The 6,000-nt window shown below is 39.3% G+C and overlaps 1 protein-coding gene across 1 annotated transcript in view; it reads right to left on the reverse strand.

The window, feature by feature from the left end:
* Positions 1 to 3,769: 3,769 nt before the first annotated feature.
* Positions 3,770 to 6,000, reverse strand: part of igf1 (insulin-like growth factor 1) — a 22,618-nt gene continuing 20,387 nt past the window's right edge. Inside the window, exon 5 of the mRNA XM_062517752.1 lies at positions 3,770 to 6,000. This exon is cut by the window's right edge and continues 1,515 nt beyond it. The gene's annotated coding sequence lies outside the window, so the exon portion shown is untranslated.

Consider the following 6,000-nt stretch of genomic DNA (forward strand, 5'->3'; position numbering starts at 1 on the left):
TGACTATACATTATTGCTTACCTGTCACAGGGCGATACTCCCAGGCAGTACACATCAGAGATGGGGGACTCGAGTCTAGTGACTTGACTCGAGTCAGACTTAAGTCGCCAGATTGAGGACTTGTGACTTGCTTGATCAACAGTGAGAAAAGACTTGACTTGACTTGGACTTGCTACTCATGACTTGAGACTTGACTTAGACTTGCATGCAATGACTCGACAAGTCATTGTGTCTTGGTTAATTGGTGAATAATAGTAATAAAAACTATTTTCGATCGGATATTTCCTGTTGCATGTGGGCGAACCTGGCAACCTCTCTACTAGGTGCTAGGTGACGCGCCCGCCATCCACAGTAGAGCGGTCGGGGTTTAGAAGATGGAAGCTGTTACCAGTTCCCAAAATAATAACATTTGGATTTAAAGACTATTCAACTCAACAGAAGAAACGATTCGCCGAGTGCAAGGTGTGCAGCGCAAAAATATCCGACACATCCAGCACGTCAAATTTTATCCGCCATTTCCGACTAGGCTACACAAGAAAAGTAAGAATTGTCTCTAGCTAATTTCACATTATTTTTTAATCTAACGTTAGCTGGCAGCTAACATCCCATCTCCATCAGTCAAACGTGACAAGAGCCTACTATTTGCATCACATTAAGTGACTTAGTTTCACATTGATCCCGCCTATCAAATACCTAGGCTAACAGACAATTTGACTGAAATACGGTATCTGAAAATCACTCAGAGTGCGCAAACCTCCTCCAAGCGAACACATCACCTCCTTTTGCATCCATCCATAACTTTTTGAGTTATCTTGCGAACAAACAAACATACAGACAAACCAACAAACCCCGATAAAAACATAACCTCATTGGTGGAGATAAAAACTTCGAAACGGTCTTTGTTCCGACGCACATTGTTGACATTCTCGATAATGTCGAGGGGAAGCTGAGACAAATCATGCATGACTGCAAGTAGGCCTAGGCTATTTCTTTGCATTGGATGAGAGTAGGCTACAGATGTGATGGATGTTACATCACATCTGTACTCTCATCATGGACGTTAGGAAATGTCTATACATTCTTAAAAAATGGAGTGGGAGCATATAAATGCATTGAATATGAGGCTATGCTGCACTAACTGGTTTTCAGTTTTGTGCTATCATTGAATGATGATTTATGTGAGCCCTTTGCACTAAAATTAATAATTTTCACTCATGTGGCTGTGAAATACTTGTATTTGTCGTTAGGGAATGTATAGGCCTATTAAAAATGCATGTAAGCATGTCACAAATGAAATGTAGGCTATATACAGTAGGCTATGTAATATACATTTAATTCTTATTCAGAATTATTTTGTAGCTTCTCTCATGTCTGATGTGCGAAAGTGCGCAGCCACATTTGGCCCTCTGATGGTGATGATAAAAAATTGTGGCCCTCTTAGTCATGAAAGTTGCCCATCCCTGGTCTACCACATCAATGTAGCTGTTAGTTTGTTAGCGCTAGCTGCTTTTATTTTTGTTAAATCATAAAGTATAACAGCCAAACAACATGCACAAACCCTATTACTGTAAATGTATGTATACGTATATGAGAGATGTATGACATAAATGAGAAATGGACCACTTTCAAGAGTAAATCGTAGTATATAACATAGAAGTGTCTGCATTTAATTTCCGTATGGTATTTATTAATGGAATATTATGCAATGAAAACATGAGCTGCTGTTCCCATGATAAACTACCGTGTTGAGTACTCTGTCTGGTAATTTGGTACATCAGGCCCTGTAGTCGTTCCTAGTAATTCTGATCCTGCTGGTCCTAGTGAGCATTTATAACTATTCTTTAGCCTTATATCCCCTTCTTCTATTTGTTAGCCCTTTTGTGCAAAGGAGGGCTACATAAAACTTAGGCTGCCGTCTCTTCAAGTTTTGAGACGGTTGTCTTCCAGCTTATCATATGACTTGACTTGTGACTTGCTTGATCTAAGCTATGACTTGACTTGACTTGACTCGACCTAAGCCATGACTTGACTTGACTTGACTCGACCCTCACAAAAACGACTTGGGACTTGCTTGAGACTTGAAGGTTAAGACTTGAGACTTACTTGAGACTTGCATATGTGTGACTTATTCCCATCTCTGGTACACATAGACTACTCATTCAAGAAATGTATACTTTTCTGATACTAGGATACTAGGATACTCAATCAGGAATTCACTTCTCTGTTACAGGTTGTAACTTTGACCAATGTAATCAGCTTAATGAATATATGTAATATGATGCATTGTTTATAAGCCTACACTGTCCATTTAGCATAAATCAAGATATAATCTAATCATGTTAAAGAGCAAATCTATCTGCAAGGTGAAGAAGATAGTGATGTTGATAAGATTTACAATGAAACACACTGTGCTGAGTAGACTTCGGGCAATAGGATTTAGAGCAGTTGATGACGCTCAGGTCATATATAATCAAACTAATGGCACTTGCATTGTTTATAGCCTGCACAATGTTCCAATGTCTCATAAACTTTTGAGCGTATCCTATGGAGTAGGAAGAGTGCATTGGGGTGATATTTTGAGATTATATTGTCTGTGTAATACTGGTTGCTGGGGGGAAGGGGGATGGTGAGCATTGTTGGAGAGTGTGTTGGCATGCGAGTGTGTGTGTGTGTGTCCTTGTTCTTATGTGTATTGTTTGTTGTTAAGGACCCCTTCGAAAATGGGATGATACGTCTCAATGGGCTATCCTTGAAATAAATAATTGACATGAATTGACGTCATATAAGAGATGACGTGACGTGTAAGTGCAAAGAAACAGCGTTTAAGTCCTCGATTCAAACTCCGATACACATTTTTGTCAGACTCAGCAAGCTGTTCCTTGTGGTCCCTCAGCTGTCCATTTGATGTGCGAGCGCCAAAAAAAAGGAAGGGGAAAAGAAAAAGAAAGAAAGAAAGAAAAAACAGAAAAAGAAAAACACTGGCGGTCATACACAGTCCTGGCTCTTGTAAATGGGAAACAAACATGTCCTGTGGCCCAGTCCAGGCCATAAACAACGTCAGCCAAACAACACAGTGCTTCGGCAGCACGGAAGGGAAGGTTGTAATTTGATTGGCTGTGTGGCTCAAATATCAACAGCTTAATGCCAGAATCGTGCACTGCATCTTTAATGCGAATGCAATCTTAAGGCCTTGGTTATACTCGGTGGCGGACATGGCCAGCGCAGTTGTCCAACCGCTGACACCATGAGCGCATAGTTGTTCTTAATATACTTTCTAGTCCACTTGGACTCCGTCCATGTGCAGTTAGTCCTCTTGTAGTGTGGTAGCTCCAGAAAAAAAAAAAAAAAAAAGCATCAGCGCAGAACCGCGCATTGACCCTCTGATGATGAAATTTACGTCACTTGGACCCTAGCGTACCCTCGCGGACTGGCAAAGTATAACACACAGACTTGAGCCCAGTCCGCAATTCAGGCTTGACTCATTCTCTCTCTCTTTCTCTCTCTCTCTCACTCTCTATCACTCACTCACAGAGACACACATACGCACGCACACACACACACACACACACACACACACACACACACACACACACACACACACACACACAGAGAGAGAGAAACACACACGCAATAAAGAATACACCTTTGCATTAATTTGACTGTACACCATTGCCTCCACTATGCCTATTTGTCTTTTTCCAGAACATACTGTATTTCTGTATAGAATAAAAAAAAAAAACAGCATCATCAGATTCTTGTTATTGACTAGTGGTTTATTCAGCAGGAGTGGTGAACAATCTGTCATTTATTTTTGAATCATTTCTACAGAAGGCAGCCGAGCACCAGTAATGACAGTCCTTCAACCAAACATCCTATTCTCATGATTAGCCTCCTAATTGCCACAGTCTTGTTCTTTTTTGTCAATAGTGTAAGTTGTCATATAATCAAGCACTTGTTTTCAGATTTTATTTAAACAGCAATATCGGTTTACATTTTTGCTTTTCTTTTTTTGTGTTTTGTGTCATTATTTGGTGACATGATACATACAGATATGAGTTGTTACAAACAAACGGAAAAAAAAAACATACAGCAAGATAAATCACACAGAAGAAAAAAAAACTCTTTAACTGAAACATTAACTGCGTGAACATGACGAGCCCAACCTTCACACAAGACGTGTTTGCTAATATCTGTTTGTTTGTTTGTTTCCTCTTGTTTTTAACCATGCTGTCCATTTATTGCAGGCTTACTTCATCCATGTAAAAAAAAAGATATTCTACGTAGATGATTAGCAATGGAATATTGCCATTGTGGCTGTGATCCATTATTTTTTTTTGTGACTGGAACACTAATGAAGGCTGTGTGACACATTCTCATCAGACAGGATTGAGGTTAGTAATTCCAGAATTTTCTGTTAGTATTCCAGTATCTTTGTCTTCATCTTTGGTAACGTCTCAGAACAGTACTTAGAACAATGTGCTGAAGTTAGGGTCGAGTACCCTACACACAGAGATGTGGCCTCTTTCAGTCTTGGTGTCTGAGAGCCTTGGAGACAATGCTACTTTATGCCATAGCAGTTGAACTAAATGATGTCAATGGAATAGAACTGAATGCTGATAATTCTACACTGATTTGTAAACAGAGACAACTGAAATTAAGATTTTTTATCATCTTTGGCTGGTCTCGTTAAATCACTGAAATCTCATGCCGAACTGAAGGTTTGAGTTGCTAATGCATGTTGTACCATGTTTTCTTTCATAAATACTCTGTAATTACAATGTACTGGATTGCTGCATGTTCAAACAAATATGCAATTTGACAAAACAAGAAGTGTGGTTATACAGAAGAAATAATAGTCTTAGACATCTTAGCAAGTGGTGTTGTTTACAAAGCACACTCATTGGAAGAGACCACAATGTCTTCACCTCAAGGAACATAGTTCACAGTGCTCTCTGTCACTCACTACATTTGGCATAAGGAGCTCTAGGGAATTTTCATTCATCAAAACAATAAATATAATTTAAAAACCGTAGAAAAAATAGCAATTAGCCTTTCTTGGGATCACAACATAATGTTTTTTTTTTTCTCCATGCATTCACAGATGTCACACAAATACATTTTTGCCTTCTTATACGACAACCTTATTGAACTAGCTTACCATTAAAAATAAAAACACACTATGAAAATGGTGGCCTGAAGGCTGTGCAAAAGGGACGACCTAAAACAATCTGTTTAGCCTCCAAGCACTTTCTGTTTTTTTTTCTGTTTTTCTTTTTTAGCCAACCCTCGCAAGTAACAAACTACAAAATAGCACCATTATACAGTGAATAAGATTTCTTAATATGGTTTCTGCTATATGAGGCCATCACTTATTATGATGGTGGAAGAATGCATTAGGCTAACATAAATGCTAGTACTGGGTTTGATTACATACATGGGTACGAAAAACACAGATTCTGATATTGTGTGTTTGTGAGGACTCTGGGGGACTGACAGGCCTGTCTGTTGTGGTGATGCGTGTGTTAGTTTGAGGACTACAACCGGTGTTGTTAAGGTGACTCACAAAATGCCAGCTTGTTATGCTTGCTTACCAGTGTGAATCTCTGATGTGAATCTCAGATATGCTATATATTTGGTTAGTTGATGTGTAAGTGTGTGTGTGTGTGTGTGTGTGTGTGTGTGTGTGTGTGTGTGTGTGTGTGTGTGCCTGTTTTGTGTGTATCCTGACTTTGAAGTTGACGTGCTCAGGCGGTAGATTGATGTATGCACTTTGGTGTGGACGTTCTTCTCAGTTCCCACTCATTTTCTTTCCTCCTGTTTTTTTTCCCTTTTCGCCTTTTCATAAAATGAAAACCATGCAGTCAGAATTATTAGAAAAGAAGCAAAGGTCCATCTCTTGAGCTAACAAAAACAACGGAAGTCAAGCCAAGTCAAGTCAATCATTAACGATGTGATTCTGAGAGGCTCGTTTTTCAACCTATCCTGTCTGGTTTCTGTGTA

The sequence above is a fragment of the Sardina pilchardus genome, chromosome 17 (genome assembly GCF_963854185.1).
Source record: "Sardina pilchardus chromosome 17, fSarPil1.1, whole genome shotgun sequence".
NCBI lineage: Eukaryota > Metazoa > Chordata > Actinopteri > Clupeiformes > Clupeidae > Sardina > Sardina pilchardus.